Raw genomic sequence first — 14,478 nt, 5'->3', positions numbered from 1 at the left:
AAAAATTTTAAAATAATTAAATCAAATTAAAATAGAAGAACCTGAAATTGTTAGTCATATCGCATGCGGCTGTCCACGCCCGTTCTCTGTTCGCATCTTCACAAACATGGTTTTACAATGCTCTTACTACATCCAGAGGAGAATGAATGATCAAATATAAAAATCTATCATCCACTATGAGTAGACTGCGAGTCTGTGAGAGTACATTATCTAATAAATAGTACCACGAGAATATTTTTTTGGAATAATTATCTACCCCACTCGGGTAATATCATTAACTTACAAATTAATTACCGTACTATGGAAAGCAACTGGAATGGGAGCTTATAACATTTCTTTGGGCCCGACGTTTTTGACACGCGCGGCTTGGAGTGGCCCGCCATAATCTGAGCTCCCTCGCTTTCCCGCGCCCCACACCCCGCCCGTAACCATGAAGCGGATCGCCGAAGCCTACCATGCCAGCGACGGCAAGTCCACACTCACCGTCATTGGCTCCGAAATCGCGAAACGTAGCACCATTCCCTCCTTCCCCCATCTTGCTCTCTGAAATCCTTGACCCTAACCCTAAGCTCCTTTTTGGCTCTTGGTGATGGTTGGGCGACTGCTGCAGGTCGGGCTGTTGGGCTGGTGGATAGGATCACCCACATCTCCTTCACCCTGGACGACGGCATGGCCCGGATTGACATAAATACATGGTGAGGAAACTTTTCCCCTGGTAATATCTGTTGTTTGATCAATCGTTCTCCATCGAATGCTCACTGGCATGTATCTATCATTAAATTAATTCCATAGGATAAATGAAGTCTCAGATGCGAATGGAAGTGGCTACCATCTAGTAAGCGTTGTTGATTGGTGCATTTAATTGATTGGTTGCCGATATCTACTTTCTTGATCGTGTTTTGATGGATTTGCACTGTTTGGGTTTTCTTTGAGCAATAATATTAAAGAGATGAGTCAATGCTCATTTGAAGGGTTTCAGGGTAAAAGACATGCCTTCTTTGTCAGGTAAAAAGTTTTTCTTTTTCCCTATTTTTTCTTTCTTTAGTTTAGGTTGGAACGTTATTCTCAAATTGATGTTACCTCTAATTAGACATTTTCTTGGGAGTATGATGTTCCAGTTGCACTTCTTTCTTTCAATTAATATCCAGTTTAGTACCTTATGATTTTGTTTTTGACTGTTGGTGTTTATGGATCTGGATTGGGCGCCTATGATGAGTCAACCCGATCCATTTGAATTTGAATTATGAGGGAGTTGGTCTCCCATCAAAAAAAAAATGAGAAACTACCTTTCAGTCTTATGAACGTGAGAACATCATCCATTCTGAATATATGAGAAGTTTTGCCATGGTGGTTAAAAAGAAGAGAGAAGAGAACTTCACTCTCTTTTTTTGCTCTAGACTCTCTGTCACCCTTTCCACACCTATCCATATAAAGGCATTGAGGTTGTGAATCAAGATGTATTTTCCTCCCATGATTATACTCTGGACTAGCAGCCGGTTATCCAACATCAATTCTTGGGATATTTTCTTGAAAAGTACTTGTAAGTGCATATTTATTGTAAATTTTATGTTAAATTTTGTTATTCAAATGGTGCCAGAGCCATGCATTGTTGTTTTCTGGCTGATCTAGTCACTGATTATGCTATAGTTAGAATTTTTAAAAGTTTTTTTTTGTATTTTCATCATATAGGAGTTTGATCACTCAATAATGGCAACTTTGTGTATATGTTGTTTCATGATATGCTTTTTCACACATATGTACACCATATAGCGTGAAACAATTCTGAAAATTTTCGGATTATAATATTGAGTATGTAAAGAGAAAAATGGAATCCTATTTAAATTACCCAAAAATTGATTGTCATTATTTTTGCTATAGATTAGGTTTCAGATAATAAGATTTACATGTATCTATAGAGTTTTTAACAAGCTTTAAAATGGTATATTACTTGTAAATTTTGGTTTAGTATAGCAAGAGATACAGAAGTTTAAAAATCAGATCTAAATAAATCTGAAATGAATGAAAGGAAGAAGACGATCATGTGCATTACATGATTGTGTTAACCCATGCGAACGGCCCCACACATCACTGTTGTGATGGTTGACTACGGGAGTTGACCAAAGTTTCCACTCCTGTGTACAACCCACTTTCACGGAAGTTGTTTCTCCTTTGGCTACGTGTCAAAATTTTTTCTGCAAGCACCTTGAGTCTTTCACGCATGATTGTGGGTCCTGATGAAGAAATATTCAAACAAAAAAGGCTCTCCGAGCGCATTGTGTTTGCAATCACACGTGATTGTGGCCTCACATGCGTCAGGCTTGTACTGCAGTACAACGCATCGAGGATGCATGAGGGCCCCAGTGGTAAGTCACTGTGGTGGGCTCTTCCCACAGATAATAATAAAATAAAATAAAATAAAATAATTTAATGTTATGGTGGGTTGATGGTTCACAAATAAAAGGGGCGCGCATCTGTGCTTAGATACAGCATGTCCATATGGCGTGCATGCATCAGTGCTTGAAGCTGTGCATCCGCATTTGAGCGTGAGCCATGAGATTAAATGAAAAACAAAATATAATTTCAGTTTAAATAATAATAATAATAACAAGAATAATACTTTGTTTATATGCTTTATATGTCCAAATGTTTGTTGAAATTCTTTTGTATATTTACATTATTTATATATTTAGATTTTAAATATGGTGTTTTTTTGCCAATAGTTCTTTGACGTGCGTACAAATTCGTTTGGTAAAGATGGCATACCTAAGGAGAATCAAAAGGGTTCTTAAAACACCTCATGTACTTAGGAAGTTTGAACGTAAGTTGATTTGCATGTATAAAATGGAGGTGGATTCAGATTTTCATCTGATTGAGCATATTATTCACCTAGACAATGAATACAAATGGATATTGAATACTAACGAAGAACATCAAAAGATGAAAGTGAATGTGCTTGCAGAAACTCTACCACAAGATTGGTTTGGAAGTGTAAAATACTTTTGAAAAAATGTTGAAATAAACAAGACATATAAGGATTTAAAATTGCTGCTTAAAAACGAAATTGTCATTTGGCAAGTGCAGTGAAGTGCACTTTTATGTTATCTATGGGTGACAGGCTCCGATCTTATGGCCATGCTATTTTTGATAAGACCAATAGTGGTCTACTGGCACGAGGAGTGGGAGATAAGATTAGGGATGAAGTTCTTAAGTCGATTAAACATAAAAAAGAGGATTAAATGAGTATTATTCCTCATGATTGTAAATATTGTAGCTGTATAAGACCTAATGAATATTTGTCTCCTATTATGCATGATTGTTTCTGTTATGCTAAAACTCTGTGATATATTATATGTATAGTTGTTTGTTTGTAAAATTTTACATCAAGTGGATATTTTGCACTATGAAGTTAAATTTATGATAATTGGACATTAGGATAATGGATGATGATTGGGAACATTATAAACTTTTGATTTCGTACTTTTTTGTTAAATTATCATTAATTTAATTATCATGAGTGGCAGAATATATGTGTATTGTACTGGACATTGATTTGAATTATGTCTCTCTGTAGTGCTAAGAATGGCTTTGAAGAATATTATTGCTGACTTAAACAAAGGTGATAAGTTGATCAAAAATAATTATGATATTTGGCACCTTAAAATCCAGTATGTTCTGGAGGAATAAGAAGCACTAAAGGCTATCAACCATGTAATGGTGGAACCTGCAAGGGAATACTGTCCAATATAGGAGGGATATGGAAGCTTATCAGGCATGAAAAAAGAAAGATTCCATTGCATGTGGTATTATGATTAGCTCAATGGATGATAATTTTGTCCCAGAATATCAATAGTATTCTGCTGCTTATGAAATGTGGATTGTCCTAAAAAGAAAGTTTAGGGGCACTACTATCACCAAATTGAGGTAGCTAACTATCAAGTTTGGCACATAAAAGACACCCCAATCATACTATCAAACAACATTTGGGAGAGATATCGAACATGATTAGAAAGTTGAAATCATCAAGATATTATCTCATAGAGGAATAGGTTCAGGCTATAATTTGATCCCTCCCTAATAGTTGAGAGCACATGAAAGTCAATTTGACTCATAATGATATTATCAAGATCTTTGATGATGTTGCTTGTCATGTTGAATTGAAAGATGAACGACTTGGGGCTGTTAAAACTTCTGGACAAGCATATGTTGCTGCAACCAGTTTTGGAGGAGCTTTGGGCTCTAAATATAACAAGAAATGGAAAAAGAATGGAAAGGAAAAGGGAATTGGATTTGGACCCAAGAAGAACAAAAAGAAGTGGTTTAAAAAGGGAAGGCACTTTGGCAAGAAGAAGGACAAAGCAAAAATGAAATGCTACAACTATGACAAAAAGGGTTATTTTGCTCGTGAATGCTTCGAGCAAAAGAAGGTAGCATTTAACACTGCTTCTTTTAATTATGCATATGTTTCTAGCACTGTATTACTCACCGAATTTTATCCTTTGTGGATTATAGACTCGGGAGCTATAGACCATGTAGCTAGAGACAGAAATGCGTATGTGGAGTTTCATCGGATTTTTATAGGAACGAGATGGATATATATAGGGAACAATGTCAGAATTGAAGTTAAAGGGATCGGGATACGTAAATTAAACCTTCATGGTGGTCGAACCTTACTTCTGCTTGATGTTCTCTACGCACTTGAGATCTGACGAAATTTGATATCTGTAGTTGTTCTTCTGAATTTAGGGTTTAGCTTGAACTTCTATAATGGTTGTGTTTCTATTTATTGTGCTACTGTGTTTTATGGTACTAGTTATGTATCCTGTGGCACAAATTTAATTGTAGGCACAATCCTTACTAGTTTTCCGCAGTTGAGTACTATCATGCCTGTTTGATGAAAAAACTAATGGTTTTATTGTACTAGATGTTGAGCATTTTATGTATAACTATGATGAATGTTGTTTTTTTTTAATTGTTCATACAAGTGATTCAAATGTAGATGAGAATATATGGCATACTAGATTAGGACATATTGGATAAGAAAGAATGAATAGATTAGCTAGAGAGGGCTTGTTGGGCTCACTCAGCAAAATTAATTGTCCACATGTAAGATTGCCTGGCAGAAAAAACAACAAAAAAACCATTCAATAAAGCTATTAGAGCAGAACTTTCATTACAGTTGATCCACTCTAACATTTATGGTCCGATAAATGTGAGGGTAAGGCATGGAGCCTCATATTTCATTACATTTATAAATGATTTCACATGATATGGTTGTGTATATCTGATTTCTCACAAATCTGATGTACTAGATTGTTTTAAAAAATGTGATCGAGGTCGAGAATCAGTTGGAGAAAAAGGTAAAATCCTTTAGGACAGATCGAGGACGTGAATATCTATCCGAACAGTTTAAGAAATTTTATAATGAAAAAGGGATCACTAGACAATTGACTACCACAACAAAATAGTGTTGCTGAGAGAAGGAATAGAACTTTTAAAAATGATTAGATTTATGATGGCACAAGCTAACTTACTAATCTCCTACTGGGGAGATGCTTTATTAACTGCGACCTATATACTTAGCCGAGTGCCCTCAAAATCAGTTACTTCCACTCTTTATGAGTTATGAACAAATAGAAAATCGAATTTGAACTATTTGAGATCATGGATCATCGGTTTATATTCATGATTCTTCTCATAAATATGGAAAGTTGGATCCCAGAGGAAAGAAATGTATTTTCATTAGACACCTAGTGTTGAGAATTATGTCCTAAAGCTAATTGTCTATCTGTAGACGATTGTGCTCTTTGTAAATTGTATATGAATTATAAATTAATAAAAAATATTTGATAAATTTATCATAAATTTTGCATCTTCTTTATTAAACTATTATGTTATAATGAAATCCTTAGAACTACTTCCAATCGATAAAGAAAGATTTATCGTATAGTTCTTAAACATTGTTCGTGACTAAATGATACGTTATTAATAGGATGATAATGTTTATCAAGTATAGATCGTTGTGTACCATATGGGTTGGTTGTCTTCATAATCAAAAAGTGTGGAGACACTGATATGTCATGTAGGTAAAATATAGGAGTACATCTGTACTGAATTTGACTCAACTATGGAGCACTTTGCTGTCAAGAGTAGCTCGTGAAAGATATAGGTATAAGTATCCCTCCGATCTGAGATCACCACGGTAATTTGCAAGCAACTCACTATGCTTTAGTGCCGGACTATCTATATTTCTAATACAGTGATGGAAGATTTCTGGATATAGTCGAGTATTTGCGAAGTTTGTTTGTAAGTCAAGATGGGATTGACCGCTCCAAGTTGTTCGAGATAATGCTCCACTGTGTTTCAATTTAGTAAAGTCTTGGTCAGGATAATCTTTGTGAGGAGTCACAGGATTTATAAGATTGAGACACCATGTGGATGAACTGATTAAGAGTTGACAGTTTAACTCTGAAGTCATCCTGAGCATTGATGGTCAAAAGGATGAATTATATGATAATTATATACCAAAGGTTCTTGAATGTTACGTTGCGACAATTCTATCTATCTGAACGTCAGGTATCATTGCTAGATGGTCACTTCGATTAGTACAGAAATTTTTTTCTATGCTACCGACTTAGTGTTCGAACTTATGGGATCACACACAATAGAGATTTCTGTCTGATCAGATTGTTGATTAATGATTATGAATCATTTAAGTATACAATCGTCAATATGATTGATGATTAAACTTATGCAAAAGTTGTAATAAAATAATTTGCTAAGAGTTAAAAAATTATTGGAGGATTAATTAGCAATTAAATTGTTGATTAGCTCAATTTGATTGAGCAATGAGGTACAGATCAAGTCTAATTGAATTGGATTCAATTAGGGTTGACTTGATCAGGCTACAAGATGACCTAATCGCAAAAAATAATTAATTCCTGATTTGATCAAGATTTGAGCTCGATTAATTCTTGATTAGATTAGGATTTAATTAAGTTGATTAGGGACCTAATTGGATTAGGTTCGCTCAACTTTGACTCTAACCAAATAGGATTTAGATTGGACTAAAATTGATTTAAATTTGAATTGAAATTCTTCCTTTGCGCCACCTCATCCCCACGCCCTTCTCTTCTCCACACAAATTCAGAATTTGCATAAGGAATTCCTACGCCAATTTGAAGTTTCTCACCTCCTCTTAACGCCCAAGTTGTTGGGATAAACATGGTTTAAATTTGGATTTGAAATTCAACTTGAATTTTGAATTCAAGTTTGAATGGTTTTGATTTTGAATCAAACCACTCCTTATCCTCATCCTAACCATTTTTGTTGGATGCCAAATTAAATAGGGGCTTCTTTGGGCATGCGTGAGATATCTGAGAAGTGTTTCATCGAGAGAAAAATCGAGAGAAATAAGTATGGGTGTGGGTTTGTTCAATTCGTGGGTTCCCTAAGGTTTCGATCTAGGATTTCAGGAAGAGAGGAAAAGTAAGCAAAGAGTGAATTGTCTTCATCTTTCTTCCACCACATTCTCCTCCTAAACATCCTCCTTCACCTCTTGGAAGTATCCGAGATATCTAAGGAAGGAGGTTGATCAGCCATCAAGAGGAAATTCTACGAGGGAGCTAGCATCCTGGGGAGTTTGGCAAACCTCCGATTGGATAAGAAGCTTCGTGTGGATACCTGTGGAGGTCGGACGACTAGCGGCTGCGTGCAACTAGAAAAACCAGCAAATCCATATTTCTTAGCCGCGGTAAATATCGATCCGCGCTCAGGTATTGAGATTCGATCTCAGTAGCATAGTAGATTCGATCTATTGCATTGATATATGATATTTTTGTTTCAGCTCTAGCATGTTATGTTGATGTCATTGATCCATGTGTAGGTAGTTTTAGATCTGATTTTTTGCATGCCAGATTAATATGATTGATCTAAATGTCATCCGCTGCGTTAAAAATTCAAAAAATTTTAAAATGCATGCATGAAACTGCCTAGGATTTTCTTCATCTAGAACACTCCAAATGATATGTGCTCATTGGTGAGCATGCTAATGGAGGTTTAGCTGAAATTGAATTACGAGATATCATTTTCTTAGAGAATGAGTTTTCTTGTCGGGGTGAAGTTGATGAGAATATTTCTCTATATGAGTTGGAGGATTCAGCCAATACTAACACTCAAACAATTGAGGTGCATAACTACCTCAACATCTTGAGTTTAGTGGGAGTAAGAAGTTGCTTGATAAGTCTCCTTCACAAGAATTACAATTGTGTAAGAGCAGTAGAAAAAGTGTTCCTCGTCGTCGATTTAAGATTGAAGGAGAAACCTTGATGGTTACTATACAAGATGAGGAAGAACCTAAACCTATAAGCGAAGCCCTATTATGCCCTGCAAAGGAAGAGTGAAAAAAAGCCATGGAAGAAGAAATGGAGTCAATGAAACAGAATCAAGTCTGAAAATTGGTTGGTCTACCTACTGGACGTAAGACCATTGGGAACAAATGGGTTCTCAAGATTAAACGAAAGAGATGGATCAATTGAGGGATATAAAGTCCGACTAGTTGCGAAAGAATATACCTAACAGGAGGGTATTGACTTTAAGAAAACTTTCTCGTTAGTAGTAAGGTTTGCCTCTATTCGGCTTATCCTAGCCATAATGGCGCAATTAAATTTAGAATTGCGCCAAATGGATGTTAAAATGGCATTTCTCAATAAAGAATTGGAAAAAAAAATCTACATAGAACAACCTGTAGGTTTCATTGCTAAAGGCCGAGAGCAAAAAGTGTATAAGCTTAAAAAATCAATATATGGCCTAAAGCAAGCATCTAGACAATGGAATTTGAGATTTCATTAAGTAATAATATCATATGATTTTACCATGATAGATGAAGATCATTGTATGTACGTCAAATATTCACAAGAAAAGTTTATAATATTATCACTCTATGTGGATGATATTTTATTGGTTGGGAATGACAAGTAATATGTCATGGCTACAAAAGGATGGTTGTCTTTAAATTTTGAAATGAAGGACATGGGTGAAGCAAGTTGTATATTTGGTGTAAAAATTCATAGAGATCGTTCAAGAAACCTTGTGGCTTTATCACAAGAAACTTATATAAAAAAATTCTTGAACGTTTTCATATGGAAAATTATAACCCAATTGATATTCCTGTAGCCAAAGGCGAAGGCTTAAGCCTCAAGATATGTCCAAAGACTCCAGAAGAAAGAGATCAATCGGCCAAAGTACCATATTCTAGTGCAGTTGGGAGCCTTATATATATTATGATGTGCACAAGGCCTGACATATGTTATGCAGTGGGTTTAGTCAGCCGATATCAGTCTAATCCAGGATCAAATCATTGGAAGGCTATCAAGAGAATCTTGAGATATTTGAAAGGCACTATGAATTATTTCTTTTGCAATCAGGAAAATAACTTATGTTTAAAGGGATTTACGGATGCTGATTGGGATGGAGATCCAGATGAACGTAAATCTACTTCAGGTTATGCATTCTTGCTCAATAACAGTGCCATCTCTTGGAGTAGTAAGAAGAAAATTTGTATAGCATTATCCATGATGGAAGCCGAATTGTGGCTTGTTCAGCAATAGTGCAAGAAGCCGTTTGGTTGAAAAGATTTCTTAAACATTTGAGATTCTTGAGTGATAGTGGGAGTCTAGTCACTATACATTGTGATAGTCAAGCAGCCATTGCCTTTACGAAGGACCCCAAGTATCATAGCAAAACTAAATATATTGATATCAAGTACAACTTTATGAAAGATATTGTAGCACAGAAAGAGGTGACTTTGTAATACATTCCAATATGTCAAATGATAGTAGATCCGCTCACCAAACCAATTGCTGGAGATGTATTTGTTGAGCATGTAAGATCTCTAGGATTAAGAAGGATATGATGTATTTTGCAAAGTATGATTTGTTCATATGACTCTATTTGTCTCTTAATATTATTTAATGAATGATGTTTGTTTAAAAAGATGTTTGAGATTACTATGGATAAGTTCTGTATTCGATAAAAAAAATACACACACATAGTAATGATGTGCTAGGCACATATTGTGAAAGTATGTCGACAAACTGAGATTGGCCTTCTCATACAAGCAATCGCCTCTGACATTTATTTTAAAACGTGTAGAGATGAGACAGTTTCAAGCTAGTATGAACCCTAAATTGAAATTTGAGCTTAAAACAATTGTCGCCTTGACAAAAAAGTCAAGATGAGGTTACTTAAATACTTTAAAAATAATAATAATAATATTGTAATTGAGGTAGATGTCCCCATTGTCTATTTGGTTTGTTTAGAAGCCAGACATGAGTTCTTAATTGTTAAGGCAGGATATATGAAAGACTCAGGTTGGGCACTGTGATGTATCTGAACTCAAGTCTATACAGTATCTTCGATACTATGAGACATACGCTCTTTTAAGAAAGAGAATTAATACCGTAGCACGTGATTCATACCACATGTGCTAAGACGACCAAAAGGGTTAGTGAGTGAATGAATCCCTGCTTCTTCATGTGTGAGATCCTTGAGGTTTATATAACCACTAATAGTACCCTTAGGACTTTTAATTGTTTCTTGATTTTTCAATTTAGTGGAAGCTACTTTAATATGCAACCAGTGATCATGATAATACGATCTGATGAAGCATATCTGGAAAAACTGCTGAATTGAAATTAAGGGATTCAAATTGAAAAAGAAGACTGTTTTGTCTACATCCTTATATTCACCGATTGACCAAGTAGTCAATTATAAAAGTTTAAGACATAATTGTGGATATAAGTAGTATCCATGGTCTAGTATGCTCTTATATATATTAAAATTTATTTTGAGGGATTAAAGATGCTGAGATTGATGTAACAAAAGGAGTATGGGGTACAGCAAGATATTTTTTGTTTAGGAATCGAGCTGCTATTTATCTCTAACAGGTAATAGCTATAAAGGCTCAAATATGCTTGCTGGTCACACGATTTAGTTGCCAAATATGAATATATGGATATATGAGTAATGTAGAGAGTGATACATATTTATGTGGGGACAAAGTCGAGCCCATCATGTGTGAGTGGAAGATGTTGGTGTTTATGGATCCGGATTGGATGCCCATGATGGGTCAACCCGATCCATTTGAATTTGAATTATGAGAGAGTTGGTCTCCCACCAAAAAAAATGAGAAACTACCTTTTAATTTTATGAACATGAGAACATCACCCATTCTGAATATATGAGAAGTTTTGCCATGGTGGTTAAAAAGAAGAGAGAAGAGAACTTCACTCTCTTTTTTTGCTCTAGATTCTCTATCACCCTTTCTACACTTATCCATATAAAGGTATTTAGGTTGTGAATCTAGGTGTATTTTCTTCCCGTGATTATACTCTGGACTAGCAGCCGGTAATCCAACATCAATTCTTGGGACATTTCCTTAAAAAGGACTTGTATGTGCATAATTATTGTAAATTTTATGTTAAATTTTGTTCTTCATTGACTTTTGTGAATTAAGACGTCAGGCGTCGGGGCTAAAACCTGTTTTGTTCACTTGCAAATTATCTTCTTCATATTGTGGAAAGCTCTTGCTCTAAACAAACTTCAGTAAGTAGTTTTTTAATAGTTATTTTGGTGTGCAAATTTTGGATGAGGACTAATGTGAATTTTGTCAATCTTTACAAGAAGCATAGATTAGGCACTAGATATGTCCATACCATCAGCCTTTCTAAATGTGGCATGAGTGCCTCCTTTGGGCATGATTGGTGAGGTAAACCATATTTTCTCAGGAGCCAGTTTGATGTGAGTAGGGAATTAGCTGAATGCCTTATAATTTGGCATTGACTTCGGATCTTATGTGTCTGTTCATTGCTTGATGCCCTTAGCAGATGTTCTTCCATTATGTTGTTTATATGTTGAAGTGTGGTAAGTGATAGGGTTTTATTTTCAAGAAATATACTTGAATAGGAAATTATGAAGTTGGTAGATGACTGTAAATAACCTTTGGAATTTATTAGGTTTATGCGAGAAATTTTGGGAATGTAAATGGTAGAACTGACAATGTTGAGGAAGTCTGACAAGCTCATGATGGCCATATCTGGAATGTATTGTTTGTGACTTTTTGACTGATTTCATGGTTTTGAGCTGTGGACCAAGATGACTGGATCGATGGTAATTTGATAATTTTAGCACAAGATGCAATGGCAACAAGAACTATGACAGAGTGAACTTAGAGAAAAATATCTTTCATTCAATTACTCGTGTTATGTCAAAGAGTTCTTAACGGATTGGTTAATTTTGTGTGGACATTATCATTTAACAATTATTCCATAATTTATTATTTCAAAGACTGTTATTTTCTTACTTCCATTGTTCATTCCCTATTAGCATTCGTCGGAAAATTATTTCTTCAAACCTGAAGAAATCATTTCTTGTTCCCAGCCTATGCTAAAATTTTAAATAAAACAAACAATGCACTGCAGCCAAATTTTAAGATCATAATGTGCTAGTCTGTATCTTGGAAATTGTTATGATCAACCAGCTGGAAGTGTGCAAACACTAATTCAGAAGGATAAGACTTATTTGTTTACTGTGATATATCTAAGTGACTTGTGCTGATTAATTGATGAGACTAGGAACATCCAGAGAACTACTTAAAGGAGTACTTCTGATAGATGAGGAACGCTACTATAATCCAATCTTGTTATGTAGTGAAGTTATGCTCCATAATGCTTCACTGCTGTGAAACAAGTGACGTTGGTTAATGATTCTATATGGGACAAACATAAAGATACTTCTTTGTTTCGGGCGGATAGGAATTATGTTCTTGCAATGTCTATACTGATAAAAAAAAAAATTATATTCTTGCAAGATTCATGCAGTGTGACAGAATATGAAACCCTCTATATTAGATCCATGTCAATGTTTTGGTTTCCCCCGAAGAATATTTCTTGTGGCTTCAAGTGCATATTGAACTATATGTAAGGACCAAATATCACTTAGAAAAGCATGGATCCCTGTCAGTCATATTCTTTTGCTCTAGCCAAAGCAAAAAATTTGGTTAACTAGGAAGAATGTACCCTTAAAAGTTCAAACACCAGTTTGAAACCTCAAGAGAAGTAGGTTACTTTTATCAGCCTGAGGAAGCTTTTTCTAGGTGATTGCCAGAAATTTTTGCAGAAATTATCAAAATTAGACTGTTCTGAGCTCAGAATATGAATATACAACTATTTTACTGGAATTTAAACATTCCAGATCTTCTTTAGAATTTTCAATGTTATCCAGGTATGAGAAATTTTGAATCTTGTAAAATCTAGATAAATGTTATTTATGTGAACTTGCTAGAGTTCTACCCGTGCTCTAGGGTCTGCATTCTTTTTTGTAAATATTATACATTAGCCTGCCTAGTTCAAAAGGACTTACAAACTGTTATTTCATCATTGTTCACTGTGGCATCATAGGATGTTCCCATTGTGGGGTTATGCCACATATACATCATCTTGGACTAATATTTTCTAAGCCTCGGTGACTAAATATCCACATAATCAACCAAATTGGAACAGCCAGTCAATTTGTACATTGTGCTTTGTATGATGTGGAGCAATTGGTTACTGCAATCTTTAGAACCTTAATATCATATCTGTTTTGTTGGCCCAATTTCGTTCTCAGAAATATATCACATCTGATTTGTGGACCCAATTCTCTGAAAGTATACTGACTGCATCTGTTTTTTCAAGTCTGTGGTTGATTTTGATGATATTGTGTTCCACTTCAGTGAGTGCACATATATACATGTCAAAATGCTGGAGCGAAGGCACTTGCATGTAGAGAGGTGCTTTATATGTCGTGCACATAAGAGGTAAATTGCCCCCAGCATTTTCATATGTGCAAACAGGGTAAAAAATTAATGAGCTCTTGTTTCTTTTGTTTTTACTTTTAATTAATAAGGTACAGAAAGGAGTTCCAGCTGAAATCCAGACAAATCCAATCATGGGAACCACTTTTTCTAATGGAGTGAAAAGATATCATACTCTTCGTACCAATCAAGTAAAACAATCGTGGAATTTGTTTTTTCTCTTCCTTCTGCATGGTGACTGTGTGAATTAAGTTATCTATTCAGAATCAAAAGAGGGCTGTGTTATATGGACAATTGGCTGATAATCTGCAATTTCGGTCTTTCATACTAGTCTTCAGCTTATGCAAGCATGGATAAATCTGGAAGTTACACGTACAACTTGGTTCTGGGAGTTTTCCGGGAACTAGTAATCCTTTAAGTTATCGAGACCGTCTAATATATGCTTGCATACACATTCATAGATACGTATAAGTATACAAGCATGCATGCATGTTAGTTGAAGGATGGTACCTGCTACACAAATGTGCTGGTTTTTTAACTTTATCATCTTTTTTCCCATAGTGAACCTCACTTTAGGTTGCCTACCCTATGTAGATAAGATAATAATGCTTGTCGTTTGTGCTGTTTGA

At 35.3% G+C, this 14,478-nt stretch overlaps 1 non-coding gene across 2 annotated transcripts; it reads left to right on the top strand.

Moving 5' to 3' along the window:
• The first annotated feature begins 359 nt into the window (after window positions 1-359).
• LOC105039644 (uncharacterized) lies at window positions 360-14,174 on the top strand. Of its 2 annotated transcripts, XR_012137966.1 has the most exons (6): window positions 360-509; window positions 611-695; window positions 793-835; window positions 948-1,005; window positions 13,769-13,852; window positions 13,942-14,174. It is a non-coding gene; the product is annotated as an uncharacterized protein (transcript). The 2 variants fall into 2 exon arrangements; XR_003799139.2 differs by having other exon boundaries at window positions 793-1,005.
• Window positions 14,175-14,478: the final 304 nt, after the last annotated feature.

The sequence above is a fragment of the Elaeis guineensis genome, chromosome 1 (genome assembly GCF_000442705.2).
Source record: "Elaeis guineensis isolate ETL-2024a chromosome 1, EG11, whole genome shotgun sequence".
Taxonomy (NCBI): domain Eukaryota; kingdom Viridiplantae; phylum Streptophyta; class Magnoliopsida; order Arecales; family Arecaceae; genus Elaeis; species Elaeis guineensis.
The sequence above is the reverse complement of the archived record's forward strand: the minus strand, read 5'-3'. Positions and strand labels throughout refer to the sequence as shown.